Source organism: Podarcis muralis, chromosome 2 (genome assembly GCF_964188315.1).
Source record: "Podarcis muralis chromosome 2, rPodMur119.hap1.1, whole genome shotgun sequence".
Taxonomy (NCBI): Eukaryota; Metazoa; Chordata; class Lepidosauria; order Squamata; family Lacertidae; genus Podarcis; species Podarcis muralis.
The window spans coordinates 63,179,836-63,198,124 of record NC_135656.1 but is presented as its reverse complement, the minus strand read 5'-3'; the positions used below and the strand labels follow the sequence as shown (position 1 = coordinate 63,198,124).

Genomic DNA, 18,289 nt, shown 5'->3' with positions numbered 1-18,289 from the left:
AAGAGCAGGCTAGTTTCTGAGAAAAACAAGAATTGTACCTGTACATTTTGCCTCATACTGTATCTCGAACTCTGCAAACGCTAGAAACTTAAGAACAACAACAGCCGGGAAAACTGGGGATCTGAGGACTGTCCCCTGTCCCCACTGGATCTCTCTCTCTCTCTCTCTCTCTCACACACACACACACACACACACACACTTCTCCAGGTTGCAATATATCTGCTCCCTCCGTTGCACCCTCGCGCACCCCTCCTTTTGCTAGACCTCCTCCTTCTCCTCTCTCCTTCCTTCCTTTGGGATGTGAGCACACCGGGGCGGGCGCGGAGGCCTGGCCACCTGCTTGGCGCGCTCGGTTCCTCCTCCCCCTGCCGCCGGAGGAGGGGTCGGAAGAGAGGCGCGCCGGCCCGCCGCCCCAGCTCCTGCCTGGCAACTGTCTTTCCTGCTGCTTGGCTGCGGGCGCGCCGCTCTGCCTGGAACTTCTGCTGAGCCCAACTTCTTGCAAGCGGCAGCCGGAGCAGCGCTCGCCATGCGCCCTCCGCAGCCGGCCGCGCACTGCGCCTTCACAGAGGAGGTCCCAGCTGGACAAAGAGAGCGCCGATAAACGCTTGCAGGAGGACATCGCCTCCTGCAACAACCAGGTAAAGGCGAGTCGCGGGCAGCTCCGCTTGGGAGCGTTACCATATTTATTTCTATTATTGCACGGGGTACCACCCACCTTTGCGGAGGACATCCTGGACCTTGCCTTGCGCAAGAGGCGCGTTGAACCCAGAGCCAAGGCTTTTTTGGTTGGGAGCTGGGCATGATTGCGGCGAAACTTTCTGTTCGAGTGTGAGCAGCCGAGGAGCAGTACAAACTGGTGGTGCACGTTTCAGTTTTGCTCTTCCGAGCTTTGGAGACTCGTCGGGGCAGGCGTTGACTCCCCCTTTCCTCCTTTCTCGCTGCAGTTTATTCATTTCAACCAGCCAGAAAACAGGCAACAAGTTGTTGGTTTTTAAGATGGTGTTGTGAACTTTCCTGTGCACGTGTTCCAAATTTCCTAAAGCATTTCCTTTATATTCTTCTTCTATTTGAACAAATCTGATTTAGGTCTCTCTCTTTTTGGTAAATGTGCTGTATAGCACCAACTTTGATAGCGGAGACATGTACACATTTCTTTTTCTTATTTTTAAAAACCCATGTTGGATTAACCCTCTCGAGACAGTAGCACTTGTTTGACGGAGGATTTCCCTAGTTTTGCCTGGCAAGTAGCACCTTTTTCGTTATTTGAGTGTGTGCACATTGCTTGCTGAAAGTGCAGCTAGGTCCTTCTTTGTGTCATTTCGAAACAAGCCTGTTTTTTTTGTGCAGAGGGGATGCATTATTTTATTAGAAAAAACAGGATTGTGGACTACAACTTCTATCATCCCCAGCTACCAGGACCAATGGTTAGGGATGATGGGAATCGTAGTCCCAAAACAGCTGGAGGGCTGAGTTTGGCCATCACTGCCTGAGAGGGAAGGGCCATAGTTCTGGGGCAGAGCACATGTGTTTCATGAGAAAGAGCCAAGGTTCAATCCTTGATGCCTCCAGGTAGGAAACTAGGAAAGACCCCTGCCTGAACCTCTGGCGAGAGTAACTGCTAGATGGAATAATGGTCTAACTTCATGTAAGGCAATTTCCTATGAGAGAGGGAAAGGAGAAAATGTAAGAGAGAGCTGTTGGGGTGATGCAGTGGTTAAGGCTATAATCTGATTCATATTTGGGAGTAAGCACCTTTGTAGTCAAGGAGCTTTCTCTCCAAGAAAATGTGCTTTGAATTGGATGGCAAGAGTATGAGGAGTGGGCCATGAAATCCCACAGGATCAGGCAAGCTGCTTATTTTCTCTGCCTCCCATCTTTTATATGGGTATTAGAGGACTGGCCTACCTTTCAAGGTCTTTCTAAGGATTACCGAGATAATAAATGTGATGTGCTTTGAACCCTTGGAATGTATAGTGCCATGTATCATTATCAGCAAGACTAGTTTACAAATCAAAATTTTACTTTATCTCTTGGTTCCTCTCGTTGATTCCAGTTTAACCCAGAAATATGTATTTATTATTACATTTATATTCCTTCCCATCCTCCCAAAGGTGCGCAGGGTGGAATCCAACATGCGATAAAACAATAAAAATGCTTTTAAAGCATTAGAAGCAATTCCAGGACAAATGCAGACTGGGAAAGATCTCCACTTAAAAGGCTTGTTGAAAGTCATGCGGTCCAAGGTCTAAAATCAAGGGTCTAAATGGTTTTAGGGTTGGATCCATCACCCAGATTAATGAGAATGTTTAAACCGTTTACTTTTGCTTGCCCATGTGATTCTGGCTTGAACAGGAAGCCTAGGAGTAACTGCCCAGATGAGTATTTCTCTTTGATGTCCAATTCTGCAACAATTTACAATGGGATATTTGTTATGACTAGTTACGAATTGAATGATTATATGGGGGAAAGGTGGATGTGGTGATTGAATCACGCAGATAGTATGCAAGTGGGGTTTTATGGGCCTCTGTATGTTTGCATATGGCAGCTATCTTAGCTAACCTTTTCATCAATATTGTGCCTTTGTTGGGAATGTTTCATTGGAACTTGCAACTTAAAATGAAGTTGTGTCAGAACAATTGCGCCCAAAAGAGATTTTGCTGCCACACGTGTCTTTCTCTGCTCTGAAGATTACGCTAAAGGTAGTCCCTAACACCTTCCTGCCTCCTTCAATCTCAGTGCTGCTCTCCTTGACAGATCTCTAGTTGTGGAAGTGCTGAACAGATGTTTCAGCGATGCCAAGTCCTTGCAGTTTGCTCTCTTTTCTCGCAGGGGGGTGCATGTTGTCAGTGAACGTGCATATGTGTCAGCAGATAACCCGATTCTTTGTCTGCCTTCGTATGGCTGACTGCCCTAGATATCAATCTCTAAAGTAAACTGAAGTCAGCCATGGTGTAGATGCTGTTCCTCTCAGCACCCACAGAGAGTGAATGAAAGAGATTAGGGGAGAGAGAGATGGAGACCAGCATTGACAGAACAAAGGTAACACGCAAAGGTAACATAGGAGCAGAAGTTATCAGATAATTAGCCTCCTTGGGGAATTAAAAGTCGACTAGGTGAACAGCAAGAGGCCATAAGGACAAAGATCAGTTGCTCAATAGCATCTGCTTTTTGGACAATGTGGTACTGAGGAGGTGCAGCCTAGCCTATCTAGAATATCTGGATTAGAGACAGTTTAGTAACCCTGTTAATTTAAATGGAGGAAAACTGGATTAGACCAAAGCATTCTGGTTTAACTGGGTGGAGGTGAGTGAGACAGCCAATGAGGTTGTGAGACAGTGCAACCCCATCTAGAACTCAAGGGATGTTCTCCCATGAAATGTGGATGTACAGAGGGAGAGATTTTAAACAATAGGACCAAATGGCCATGTAGCATAAGATCCTGTGCTCTTTGCATCAGATGGACTGGTTCATAAGACTAAATCTGGTGAATCCCACCAGTGACACTGAACGAACGTTTTATGTATGACCCGTGTATGACAAAATACGGGGGGGGGGGGGCATTTGATTAGGAAACAGTGTGGAAAGAAAGTATCCCTTTCATGTGCATCTGCAGGAATTTGGGGACGTCTTGGTGGGGGGATATAACAACTGAAAGGGAAGAGCAGGCTAGTTTCTGAGAAAAACAAGAATTGTACCTGTACATTTTGCCTCATACTGTATCTCGAACTCTGCAAACGCTAGAAACTTAAGAACAACAACAGCCGGGAAAACTGGGGATCTGAGGACTGTCCCCTGTCCCCACTGGATCTCTCTCTCTCTCTCTCTCTCTCACACACACACACACACACACACACACTTCTCCAGGTTGCAATATATCTGCTCCCTCCGTTGCACCCTCGCGCACCCCTCCTTTTGCTAGACCTCCTCCTTCTCCTCTCTCCTTCCTTCCTTTGGGATGTGAGCACACCGGGGCGGGCGCGGAGGCCTGGCCACCTGCTTGGCGCGCTCGGTTCCTCCTCCCCCTGCCGCCGGAGGAGGGGTCGGAAGAGAGGCGCGCCGGCCCGCCGCCCCAGCTCCTGCCTGGCAACTGTCTTTCCTGCTGCTTGGCTGCGGGCGCGCCGCTCTGCCTGGAACTTCTGCTGAGCCCAACTTCTTGCAAGCGGCAGCCGGAGCAGCGCTCGCCATGCGCCCTCCGCAGCCGGCCGCGCACTGCGCCTTCACAGAGGAGGTCCCAGCTGGACAAAGAGAGCGCCGATAAACGCTTGCAGGAGGACATCGCCTCCTGCAACAACCAGGTAAAGGCGAGTCGCGGGCAGCTCCGCTTGGGAGCGTTACCATATTTATTTCTATTATTGCACGGGGTACCACCCACCTTTGCGGAGGACATCCTGGACCTTGCCTTGCGCAAGAGGCGCGTTGAACCCAGAGCCAAGGCTTTTTTGGTTGGGAGCTGGGCATGATTGCGGCGAAACTTTCTGTTCGAGTGTGAGCAGCCGAGGAGCAGTACAAACTGGTGGTGCACGTTTCAGTTTTGCTCTTCCGAGCTTTGGAGACTCGTCGGGGCAGGCGTTGACTCCCCCTTTCCTCCTTTCTCGCTGCAGTTTATTCATTTCAACCAGCCAGAAAACAGGCAACAAGTTGTTGGTTTTTAAGATGGTGTTGTGAACTTTCCTGTGCACGTGTTCCAAATTTCCTAAAGCATTTCCTTTATATTCTTCTTCTATTTGAACAAATCTGATTTAGGTCTCTCTCTTTTTGGTAAATGTGCTGTATAGCACCAACTTTGATAGCGGAGACATGTACACATTTCTTTTTCTTATTTTTAAAAACCCATGTTGGATTAACCCTCTCGAGACAGTAGCACTTGTTTGACGGAGGATTTCCCTAGTTTTGCCTGGCAAGTAGCACCTTTTTCGTTATTTGAGTGTGTGCACATTGCTTGCTGAAAGTGCAGCTAGGTCCTTCTTTGTGTCATTTCGAAACAAGCCTGTTTTTTTTGTGCAGAGGGGATGCATTATTTTATTAGAAAAAACAGGATTGTGGACTACAACTTCTATCATCCCCAGCTACCAGGACCAATGGTTAGGGATGATGGGAATCGTAGTCCCAAAACAGCTGGAGGGCTGAGTTTGGCCATCACTGCCTGAGAGGGAAGGGCCATAGTTCTGGGGCAGAGCACATGTGTTTCATGAGAAAGAGCCAAGGTTCAATCCTTGATGCCTCCAGGTAGGAAACTAGGAAAGACCCCTGCCTGAACCTCTGGCGAGAGTAACTGCTAGATGGAATAATGGTCTAACTTCATGTAAGGCAATTTCCTATGAGAGAGGGAAAGGAGAAAATGTAAGAGAGAGCTGTTGGGGTGATGCAGTGGTTAAGGCTATAATCTGATTCATATTTGGGAGTAAGCACCTTTGTAGTCAAGGAGCTTTCTCTCCAAGAAAATGTGCTTTGAATTGGATGGCAAGAGTATGAGGAGTGGGCCATGAAATCCCACAGGATCAGGCAAGCTGCTTATTTTCTCTGCCTCCCATCTTTTATATGGGTATTAGAGGACTGGCCTACCTTTCAAGGTCTTTCTAAGGATTACCGAGATAATAAATGTGATGTGCTTTGAACCCTTGGAATGTATAGTGCCATGTATCATTATCAGCAAGACTAGTTTACAAATCAAAATTTTACTTTATCTCTTGGTTCCTCTCGTTGATTCCAGTTTAACCCAGAAATATGTATTTATTATTACATTTATATTCCTTCCCATCCTCCCAAAGGTGCGCAGGGTGGAATCCAACATGCGATAAAACAATAAAAATGCTTTTAAAGCATTAGAAGCAATTCCAGGACAAATGCAGACTGGGAAAGATCTCCACTTAAAAGGCTTGTTGAAAGTCATGCGGTCCAAGGTCTAAAATCAAGGGTCTAAATGGTTTTAGGGTTGGATCCATCACCCAGATTAATGAGAATGTTTAAACCGTTTACTTTTGCTTGCCCATGTGATTCTGGCTTGAACAGGAAGCCTAGGAGTAACTGCCCAGATGAGTATTTCTCTTTGATGTCCAATTCTGCAACAATTTACAATGGGATATTTGTTATGACTAGTTACGAATTGAATGATTATATGGGGGAAAGGTGGATGTGGTGATTGAATCACGCAGATAGTATGCAAGTGGGGTTTTATGGGCCTCTGTATGTTTGCATATGGCAGCTATCTTAGCTAACCTTTTCATCAATATTGTGCCTTTGTTGGGAATGTTTCATTGGAACTTGCAACTTAAAATGAAGTTGTGTCAGAACAATTGCGCCCAAAAGAGATTTTGCTGCCACACGTGTCTTTCTCTGCTCTGAAGATTACGCTAAAGGTAGTCCCTAACACCTTCCTGCCTCCTTCAATCTCAGTGCTGCTCTCCTTGACAGATCTCTAGTTGTGGAAGTGCTGAACAGATGTTTCAGCGATGCCAAGTCCTTGCAGTTTGCTCTCTTTTCTCGCAGGGGGGTGCATGTTGTCAGTGAACGTGCATATGTGTCAGCAGATAACCCGATTCTTTGTCTGCCTTCGTATGGCTGACTGCCCTAGATATCAATCTCTAAAGTAAACTGAAGTCAGCCATGGTGTAGATGCTGTTCCTCTCAGCACCCACAGAGAGTGAATGAAAGAGATTAGGGGAGAGAGAGATGGAGACCAGCATTGACAGAACAAAGGTAACACGCAAAGGTAACATAGGAGCAGAAGTTATCAGATAATTAGCCTCCTTGGGGAATTAAAAGTCGACTAGGTGAACAGCAAGAGGCCATAAGGACAAAGATCAGTTGCTCAATAGCATCTGCTTTTTGGACAATGTGGTACTGAGGAGGTGCAGCCTAGCCTATCTAGAATATCTGGATTAGAGACAGTTTAGTAACCCTGTTAATTTAAATGGAGGAAAACTGGATTAGACCAAAGCATTCTGGTTTAACTGGGTGGAGGTGAGTGAGACAGCCAATGAGGTTGTGAGACTTTTCTTTGTTTTTCCACTATTCACAGACAAATTGAAGCTCATACAATAAATTAGACTCGATTTCCACTTGAGCCTGAAATGCATTGCAATTGGGCTAGATGTAGTGTGACCAATGCTTTCTCTACCCAGCAATGCCTCCATCCGAAACATGCACACAAGTCATCTCCAGGTGGGACAGATTCTAGTCAGAAACCCTGGGAAACTGCTGCCAGTCCATGCGGACAGTCTTGAGCTAGGTGGGCCAATGGTATGACTCAGTATAAGCAATTTCACGTTTCTATGTTCCTATTATTACATACATAAATTCTTGATATGAGGAAGAAAGTGACAATATAATGAATTTATGCAATGTGCAGAAAAATATATACATAGATTCTGAATAACAACAGTTGGTTTAGGTTGGGGATTGCTTATTTTGTAACATCCATTTCTCCCCTGTTTTAGTACATCACAGCTCCATAAGAGTATGATAAACATTGCATAACTATCAATCTCATCCACACTATCCCCAAGGAGTTCAGAACAGCAAATCTTGTGGTAGCTCATGTTATCATTTGGGCAGAATGAGAGACTTGCCCCAAAGCTCTCCTGTAAGTCTCATAGCTAAGCAGGGATTTGAAACGGACTTTTCCTATGTCTCAGCCTAACTCTCTAACTGCTGCACCGCACTGCTCAGTCCCTTGTGAAACTTGGCTGCAAAACTCTGATCAAGCATAGTCTAGTACTGTTTTTATCCTGCTCTCAGCTCTCTGTGTTGCAAAGGGCTGTGTGATGTGACAGAGGTGGTATGCGCCACTTTGCACATGTATAAAATGTAGCTTGGAATTTAACAAAGAGTTGGTTAAGTGTACCAAAGCGCATTCATTTCTGTGGGTAAGGGAATTCCGCATGTGACATATTCATGTACAGTGCAGGCAAGCACATGTGCTGAAGAACTCAGATTGATTTCTACTCCCCCTTGTGCACATATGTGCTGCTGCCACGTAATCTAGGAAGTGGTCCTGAGAGGACTCTGTCCCAAAAATAGTCGGATGTATGAGGTAAATCCTAATGCTACGGATAATCAATACATCCCCAGAGAGCTCAAGACTGTGAGCCATGCTATTTTCTTACTTTGCTAAAGAAAACCAACAACCCAGTGCCACCCTTTCCCTTTAGTCATGCTGAAGTCATTTGGCTTGCTTCTGCAGCCTTGCCAACGCTTAATGGGTGCCATAATTGGTCTACTCTCACTTAGGGGCACTGGATAAGTGTGCTGGAATTAGGAGTAGTTTGGGAAGAGCTTCATGAACCATCTTTTCATTTAATTTTGCCTTTGTACAGTGATACCTTGGGTTACAGACGCTTCAGGTTACAGTCTCCGCTAACCCAGCTATAATACCTTGGGTTAAGAACTTTGCTTCAGGATGAGAACAGAAATTGCATGGCGGCAGCGGGAAGCCCCATTAGCTAAAGTGGTACCTCAGGTTAAGAACAGTTTCAAGTTAAGAACGGACCTCCAGAACGAATTAAGTTCTTAACCTGAGGTACCACTGTATACATTCTTCTAGTTTGTGTAAGACGGGGAGGGGAACCTTAGGCCTAGGGCCCAAATGCAGCCCTCCAGGCATCTCTGCCTGACCCTTGGAACTGTCCCCAGGCCACCCCCTCCTTGGCTTCTGCTCCCCATCCCCCCGTGTTTTGCTTGGCTGCAGTCTACCCTTGAGCTCTGATAATGCGCCTTGCTTGTCAGGATGGAGGATAGAGGAGGGTATATGAGTGTGTGCAGAAACTAACTTACTGTACAGGTAAAACGTGCATTTGTTGCTTTGTCAGCTTTTGCCTCTGGTCGCAGCCACCACTGGTCTGTGGCCCTTGTGAGGATGACCAGAAGCGAATGTGGCCACCAAATCCAAAAAGGTTCCCTTTGCCTGGTGTAAGATGTAGGGACTTCAGGTGTGCTGATGGTCTGAGCGTATCTGTAAGGATTTGAGGGTGGTTTCTTACCTTTGTTTACGTTGAACCGTAGACCCTCAAGCTCCCTCCACTTTGCAATGGTGATTTGCAATGTTGCATTGTTCTTATTATTTTTAGTTGTTTCTTAAATTTGCACACCACCCTCCATCCGCAGATCTCAGGGTGGTTCACGACACAAAAATACATTGGTGGGGAGAGGGAGGGTTGTCCAAGAACACACACCCAGTTTCTCCTTGAGCCTGCAGAACTTATTGTACCATCCTCTGGATCACAAAGTGTTCGTGTCAACTCCGTAATGCGCTTGCGCGCGGTGAGTGCAAAATGGCTTATGCGTGCTTGGAGCTATTCCATAGAAAAGGTGGTGCATCTCTCATTGTGCCAAACATGTTCCACAGAATGATAGTTTTGTCCTGATAAGATATATCTGAAGAAGCATTTCGGATGTGTAGGCCAAGTAAACAGAGGGAGAAAACAAGGAATAAGTTTGCATACACCTGGAATCCAACATCTGCTGCAGGCAACAAATGCATTTTGCATTATGCTCTGTTGTAAGCGGCTGTTGGCTCCAGTGCAAACCACACAGGATCGTCGCTGCCAGTGGCTGGCTACAGACAGGGCTTTTCGTTTGCGTGCCTGTACATCCTGAAATGCATGCTTGTGTGAGAGTGCATGCACATGGGATGTTCACATTTCCACATGGCAGTCAGCACATTTTAGCCTTCACTGATGCACGGACGTAATAGAATTAAAAAGGGGCAGGTATCTCTTGAAAAGCGGGTGCCACTGTGTGCTATTAGAAAGAAGCCCAGTTTTGCTGAACAGGCAGGTCTCCCAAATTCTCTTGCAGTTTTTCTTAAGAGGTGGAGTAGAAGTGAAAGCTTAGTGGAGCAGAGAAGCTGTTACTTGGAAGAAGGAGTTGACCAAACATCAAGATCTAAGACAGTTGGACACTTTTAAGCAAGATGGTGGAAACTGTTGAAAAGCTAAACAGAAGTAATGTTATTGAGTAGGGATGGGGACGCTGTGGCCTTGCAGATGTTGTTGGGCTCCAACTTCTGAAGCCAGCATGGCTAATGGTCAAGCATGATAGGAGCAACAACATATGGAGAATCTCAGGTTTCCCATCCCTGCTATGGATCTCAGGTGGAAGGCTATTTGGGCTTGGTGGTATGAGGCAAGCTACTGGGCTTTCAGCCTCAGCCCCATAGGAACAACCTTGGTTTCAAATTGTGGTTTGTCTGAAGACCACAAGCCCAGGGTTGGAAGACATGCTAAGCCAAACCATGGTTTAGCTCAGCACAGTGCAAAAACAACATAACTGGGGAGAAGCAAAGTGCCTGCAATCTTTTCTCTGGGAGCTGTGCATGTTTGCATGTTCAGTTTTAAAGCATGGTTTGGCTTAGTGTTATGTGCAAACCAAGTCCACAGACTAGCAAAAAGGCTGCAGCTTGTTTCTCCAATGCTGTATTTGCTGTCCAGCTTTTAACCTTGTAACCACAAATCAGGCTGGTGAGTATTTTGAGTGGTGTGGCCAAAGAAACCATGGCTAGACTGCTGTGTTGGGTATGGACATTCCAACAAGCCACACTTTGCCAAAGCAAATCATAGCTTAGCATTAGGTATAAACCAGACTAACTTGTCACTGCCATAAGAATGGGAAGCCAAGACGATTTTTGTATGCTGAGATTTGACATTGGGGCTATAACATTTGAATGCTGCTGCCTACTGTGGAGATCAGTCAGGCTGCATAATCTCATACCGGTCTTGCCACACATTCCTGGCAGTCATTGGTGTTGGTGTGGAGATTCACAGCAAGATTGGGACAGTTGCTGTCAACTGTTTCAAATATATCCTACTAATGTTTTCATTTCAGGTACATTTTGAGAAAGCAATTGTTGCAACAACAAACTTGTCCCAATATACTGTAATTACAGACTTTTGTCATGCTATGCAACAAAGTTTCATTTGATTACTCTGAAGCAGTGTTTCCCAACCTTTTTTGGGCAAAGGCACACTTGTTTGATGAAAAAAATATCGAGGCACACCACCATTACAGCCCCGTGACGTCAGCGCGCAGCGTCACGCCGGGAGGGACGCACGGAAGTGTAAGTTTCAATTTTTTCCCCTCCCCCTTGCCGGGGAACCTCCAAGCTTTGGGGGTGGGGTGGGGGAGGAGGCAGCAAAGCGAGGGACTGAGGGACTCCTCCAACGACAAGGGTTGGGGAAGAAGAGAAAGGGCTACGAAACGGCGCCGGCCCAGAGCGCTTCTAGGAGGCTGCCTTTGTGCGCGACGTAAAGCCCTCTTTCCCTCCCTCCAGCCCCGTGTCACCTGTGGAAAAGGGGGCTGGATCCAGTGACGCAACTCGGAAAACTGTTAGGGAAGCCAGAGCAGGAAAGTGAGTGGGGGGCGGCGTCGCCGCTTTAACCCACGTTTCCTTTTTGAAAGAGAAACTTAAGACTAGATGACCCTTGGGACCCCTGCCAACTCTACAGTTCTATGGCCCTTTGTGGAGGGGGGGCAGCACCTGGAAAGACGGGCTAGGGGATAATTGGGGCGGCCGCCTTAGGCACACCAGAAGCGAAGCACGTCCTGAGCTACAAAAACAAACCCAATTCCTGCCTCGTTTTTTGCAGTTTCTGCAAAGCGAGGGAGTCTCCCCCGCCTCCATTCCTCGGTGCCTCCTCCTCCCCCTGCTCCCCACTATGGGTCTCCCCTGCACTTGGCCAGGCCGCCTCGCCCTCCTTCCTTTCCCAGAGCAGTGGCTCAGAGTGCCTCCTTGCACCGCAGGTACACTCCGTGGGGAGGGGAGGGAGCGGAAGCCCAGACCAGCCCCCAACCCGCTTAGTCCGACCCCTCAAACCTTCCCAAAATAAGAACTCTGCGTTCTACAACGTCACCCCCCAGCGGGGCCCCCTTTATTCCCGGTGAGAGGGGGGCGGCGGAGGGAAAAAGCTGCTTCCCACACTTACCCGCCGCCATCTTGACTTCCCGCAATGAGCCGGATGCGGCGCCTAAGCTCCCTGCCGTCGCTTCTCCGCCTCCTCTACTTTGCACAAGGCTTCAGGGTCGCCGGCCGATTCATCCATCGGCCGCTCTTTCAAGCCCACTCGGAGGAGGAATGAGTCGAAAGAGCCAGAGACGCAGCCGCAGTGGAAGCCCCGCCCCTCCCTTCCAGTCTCGGGGCGGGGCAGAGGCCACCAGGCTGGCAAGCAGAGCGCCGAGAGCGAGGAAGCTGATGCAACGCGGAGGCAGACCCCGGCTGGCGTGTGTTAGAGCAGTGTTTCCCAACCTTTTTTGGACTCGCCCGCCTCCCTCCAGGCAACACCTCGCGGCACACCCGGCAACACCTCGCGGCACACTTGTGTGCCGCGGAACACCGGTTGGGAAACACTGCTCTGAAGCATGGGTAGGCAAACTAAGGCCCAGGGGCCAGATCGGGCCCAATCGCCTTCTAAATCCGGCCTGCAGATGGTCCGGGAATGAGCATGTTTTTACATGAGTAGAATGTGTCCTTTTATTTAAAATGCATCTCTGGGTTATTTGTGGGGCATAGGAATTCATTCACACCCCCCCCCCAAAAAAAAGATATAGTCCGGCCCCCCACAAGGTCTGAGGGAGGCCCCCTGCTGAAAAAGTTTGCTGACCCCTGCAATCATGAACACAGTTTCCCATGAGTGTGGGGTGGATTCCTGTTGCAGTCTGAACAATTTATGTATTGAATAAACATTTGCCATATGTTATAAAAGCAACTGGGATTGTATTGCAGCTCTCAATAGAAAGGCTAAGAGGTCATCAGAGTAATCTTGGGTGGGTGGGATCGTAAACCCAAGTTTTGCTAGTGCAGGAGACGTGTGTGTGTGTGTGTGTGTGTGTGTGTGTGTGTGTGTGTTTCAGTTTTCTCTCAGTGTAAACAGTCCAGGAATTAGTGTTGGAAATGCAACAGTAATAATCATTCATTCAGTTTGTAATGTAAGGGTTAATTCTGTTAGCATTACATCAGCTAACCAAGGGGGGGTGGGGGTGGGGATGCTGCTTAGCAACCACTGAACATGGCATGATCTCTGGTGAGGTAACACTTGCCCTGACTGGCTATGTAGCTCTGAAGGAGGTTTTCTTCTATATGTTTAGCTCCTAAAAGACAAATCCCCTCTGTTTTTTTCTCTTCAAGTTATACACTCTTTTGTTCAGTTTGTTCAGTAAGTGTTACTGGGATTTTATCTCTGGATTCCAGCTACTTTACTAAAGTGACTCTGAACAGATAGAAGATACTGAAGAATTAAAAGTGTGCGCTTGTTAGACTGAAGTCATGGTCCATACTGCATGCCTCTTCAAAGGAAACAGTCTCAGTATCTGGCCTGGCTGTGATCTTTCAAAGCCTTCCACTCTAAATAAATAGCGATAAGAGATAGAACTATTTATTTAATTAGTTTTCAATCTGCGCTTCATCAAACTAGTGATCTCAGGGTGGGGTGCATGTAATATAAAATCAAACTAACAGAACAACAAATCCAATACAGTGGTACCTTGGGTTAAGTACCGGGTACTTAATTCGTTCCAGAGGTCCGTACTTAACCTGAAACTGTTCTTAATCTGAAGCACCACTTTAGCTAATGGGGCCTCCTCCTGCTGCTGCGCCACCGGAGCATGATTTCTTTTCTCATCCTGAAGCAAAGTTCTTAACCTGAAGCACTATTTCTGGGTTAGAGGAGTCTGTAACCTGAAGCGTATGTAACCCGAGGTACCACTGTAAATACATTCAAGTCAACTGAAACATTAATCCATATAACCTCTACTCCTCCTTACTACAAAAATCAGTGGCCTAATGTGTCAAAAACCCACATCATTAAAAGCCTGACTGAAAAAGTTTTTAGCTAGTATTGAAAATCGACCAGTGTTGGCAGGAGGCAGGGAGGACATGTTTTTTGTCTCTTAAAAGAAGAATTAGTGGGCCCCCATCTATGGCTGGTTATGGTTGGCTTAGTGGGTCATGGTTTGTTGAGGATCAGTGCAATGATGAACACATGTCTATTCAGAATATTTAGTGGCTACTCTACAGCAACATATAAGAGGGTAATACCCTAGGGAATTCTAGTCAAAACTGCCACCCCAGAGGCTTGGTATTATCTTACAAGCTTTCTTTTACATTTAATAGAATGATGGCATTCTTAAGGTGACTGGCTAAAAGGTAAAGGTAAAGGGACCCATGACCATTAGGTCCAGTCGTGACCGACTCTGGGGTTGCAGTGCTCATCTCATTTTATTGGCCGAGGGAGCTGGCGTACAGCTTCCATGTCATGTGGCCAGGATGACTAAGCTACTTCTGGCGAACCAGAGCAGCGCATGGAAATGCCGTTTACCTTCCCGCCAGAGTGGTACCTATTTATCTACTTGCACTTTGAGGTGCTTTCGAACTGCTAGGTTGACAGGAGCAGGGACCGAGCAACGGGAGCTCACCCAGTCACGGGGATTCGAACTGCTGACCTTCTGATCGGCAAGTCCTAGGCTCTGTGGTTTAACCCACAGCGCCACCCACGTCCCAGCAAGGTGACTGGCTAGACAGTGACTAATTATGCAGATGGAAGGAATATTTTTTGCTTTTTGTGCAGAAGAAAGATAACTTGCCCCTGTTGAAGTGCCCCTTGTTACACATTTGTTGAACACATGGAATTCTGTCCTTGCTTGTACATGGTTAGCCCCAGCCCGAGCTGAGGATTCTGCCCCTTCCTCTTTGCTGGACTTGATATCCCATGGTAACAATGGTCAGGTATGATGGGAGTTGTAGTCCAGCACCATTGGGGGGGGGCACAGGTTCCCCATCCCTACTGTAGGCATCAATCTCTTTGTGGCTTTAATAGCCCCTTGGAAGCATTCCTATGCATTACAGCTGAGTTCATTACCTCATCCCTTTTCACCTCTTTGCATATATAAACTCAACAGTATGAAGAGTCTGGAAGAAGCAGGACAGGCAGTGACAAGAGTCTTAAAGCTGACCGCAAACAGAAAAAGAAGATTGTTGGCTTCACCTAGCTCCACAAACTGTGAGGTAAAAAACAACATGTGTATTTGGATCCCAAGGCTGAAAGTAGGTGAAGAAATTTTTTAGAGAAGGTAAAGTGATTCTTACGCTTTCCTCCAGAGTAGCCCAGGAATATTTCTGCCTGCAAAGGAGGGAAACGGATAATTAATGGAGGATCTTGATGGCAGTTTGTGTGACTAGAGATTTGTGTGTGGAGAGTTCATAGGAGCAGATCACCAGAAATACTCCGATTAAGAGAAGAGATTCTGTAGGCCTGTTTTAAAATTTGGGGCAAGTGCACATATGAGATGCACATGACATGCCCCTTTCTTTGCATTCTGTCCTCCTTTATCATTCTAACACCATTGTCTTCAAACAAATTTACTGATTTATTAAAATCATTTATATATCACCTTTAAACCAGAAGTTACCATAGTGTTGTACAATATACTGTAATAACTTAAGAAAAACCCCTATCTTTTCAAGGTGCTTTTCAGTCTTTGCAAATATTTTCACAGCAATCCATCCCAGTTTTATTTGTATCCTAAGATTTCTTGCAATGCTACTGCAGAGTCTGAAATGGCAGTTGTTTCAATGCCATAATACCTGATTTTTGTGTCCTTCAACCAAGGAAAACTGGGCAGAGAAATTAGAAGAGGAATCAACCATTCTTATTAATATAAGATCAGGGAGAGAGAGGACTGCAATCAGATATGAAACTTTTTTCACAGTCTCTCAGGGACATTGAATTGGCTAAGAAGAGATAAAACTACTAAGAGATGTGGACTAACAGATCTAAGACTTTGATGGCTGTGCTACAACAGACGAACATGGCTATCACTTGGGTTGCTAACAAGTGATAAGACCAATAGTTGATTTAACTGCTATTCTGTCTTTAAATAGGCCTTATTAAGACATCACACTTGTTTATTGTGACAAACATGAGCTTCAGTGAGCCTTGAGTTTTCCACTTTCTTCTCTGCCATGGTCATGTGTAGATTAACCATAGTTTAGTGTGCTGTCCAAACTAGGTAAAGGTAAAGGGACCCCTGACCATTAGGTCCAGTCGTGGCCGACTCTGGGGTTGCGGCACTCATCTCGCTTTATTGGCCGAGGGAGCCGGCGTACAACTTCTGGGTCATGTGGCCAGCATGACTAAGCCACTTCTGGCGAACCAGAGCAGCGCATGGAAACGCCGTTTACCTTCCCGCCGGAGCGGTACCTATTTATCTACTTGCACGATACATCCCCCTAAATTTATTCTAGGGATCCCCCCCCAGTCATGTGGGGAAGGTGTGGGGCATGCACAGGAGGAGGGAAAGAGCCAGTGTGGTGTAGTGCTTAGAGTGTTGGACTAGGACCTGGAAGAGCTGGGTTCAAATCCCTACTTGGCCATGGAACTTACTGGGTGACCTCCCGCCAGTCACTGTCTTTCAGCCTAACCTACCAAACAGGTTGGTTGTGAAGATAACATAGGGAGGAACAGGACCGCATATGCCATCTTGAGCTCCTTTGGAGGAAAGGTGGGATATAAATGTGGTAGGCTGATTGGTAAGGAAGGAAGGTTGGTTGGTTGGTTGTGCTAGCAGTAATCCTTGCGCTAAAAGGGTGAATCAGTTGAATACAGTTGCTTTTCAGCCACCAATTTATATGATGAATTAGGTCAGGGCCGAAATGTTTGAAGTCAGAAAATTATTCTCATTTTATCTTTGTGCCTATTGCTACACAAGGGGGTTAGATTAAGAGACCAACTGAGAGAAGGGAGAGGAGACCTGCAAAATAGCCCAGGCTACTACAGTGGAACCTCGGTTTGCGAATGTGTTCCATGCGGGAGGCACGTTCCCAACCTGCAGTGTTCACAACCCACAGCGCCGCATCTGTGCATGCGTGTGATGTGATGCGGCACTTCTGCGCATGCGCAAAGCGAGATTTAGTGTTTCTGTGCATGCGTGAGTGCCGAAACCCAGAAGTAACCTGTTCCAGTATTTCCAGGTTTCGGCATGTCTATAACCTGAAAACGCGTAACCTGAAGCGTCTGTAACCTGAGGTACCACTGTACTCTGAGGAAACTGAGTGGAGCACAGAGAAGAAACAAGTCAAAGGAATAAAGAGAACGAGAAATTAATATGGCACACTATCAAGCCAGAGTTAAGATTTGAGAATGTGATTGACACTTTAATGGAAATAAGTAGTAAATAAAAGTGCTTAAATTTTACTGGCCCATGACTTTTAGTTTTATTAAGGCTACCAAGTCAAGTTCAACTCCTTTTTAATAAACATTCAGTGTCACACAGAACAGGAGGGGTCTGTTGACAAAAATGTTAGTTTTAGTGTTGTTCCTCTGCCATCTGCGGTGGCACCTCAGCCATGTAATACTCTTCCCAGGGAGGCTCGCCTGGTGCCAACTTTGATGTCATTTTGGCACCAGGAAATGTCCTTTATTTACTTTCCCAGGCTTTTAATCCTCTGTACATCGCTTTTATGCCGCTTGTGATGTGTGTTTTTAATTCCCTTCAGAGAGCTATATTTCCCAGAGTTCCCCAGGAAGAGCAATTGCTTGTTAAACCACTCCAGGAATTATAGCTCTGATAGGGGTCACCTAAAACAATTCTCAGCACCCTTAAGACAAACATTGGCTCCCAGGATTCTTTGAGGGAATCCATGTTTAAAGTGGTCTAGAGTGCAGATAGAACCTGAAGAAAACTCAGTGGACGGGGGCAGGCCTAGCCTAATGGTAAGCACATGCAGTGCCTGCAGAATGTCCCCCTGGCCTCTCCAGCCAAAAGGATTAAGAGGTAGCTGATAGGGAGAACATTGGCCTGAGACCCTGAAAAGACAGAGAAGATAATACTGGGCGAGATGGACAAGCATTCTGCCCTGGGAAAAGGCAGCTTCATGTGTTCCCAGGTGTTTTGGGGTTTTTCCAGTTGGAAATTCACAACCGTGAATTCCAAAGTACATCTCATGAAATCCAAACTAACAGTGAACAGCAGTTGTACTGCTCATACGTTGTGCAAAAAAAATGGGGGGATCTGTCATTTAGATTCTCAAACTTAATTCTGTGTTTTCACTGGTCACTTTACTATTTGGTGCCTCAGTTTCCCTATTGTCAGGTGGGGTGATGATTAAGGTAATTGTAATGACTGATTAGCTCAGGGCTGAGGAATTCTGTGGCCCTCCAGATTTCTTGAACTCCAGCTCCCATCAAGCCCTGCTAGGATGGTTAATGGTCAGGGATGATGGGAGTTGGAGTCCATTTGGAAGCCCCCACCCCACTCCTGGATTAGCTTAATTCAAAAGAAAGCAGCAAGGCCTCTTTCCCTA

The 18,289-nt window shown here is 46.6% G+C and overlaps 1 protein-coding gene across 1 annotated transcript in view; it reads left to right on the top strand.

Moving 5' to 3' along the window:
- The first annotated feature begins 4,056 nt into the window (after positions 1-4,056).
- The window catches only part of FAT2 (FAT atypical cadherin 2), a 107,605-nt gene continuing 93,372 nt past the window's right edge, over positions 4,057-18,289 (top strand). Inside the window, exon 1 of the mRNA XM_028718313.2 lies at positions 4,057-4,295. The gene's annotated coding sequence lies outside the window, so the exon portion shown is untranslated. The remainder of the gene's footprint in view (positions 4,296-18,289) is intronic.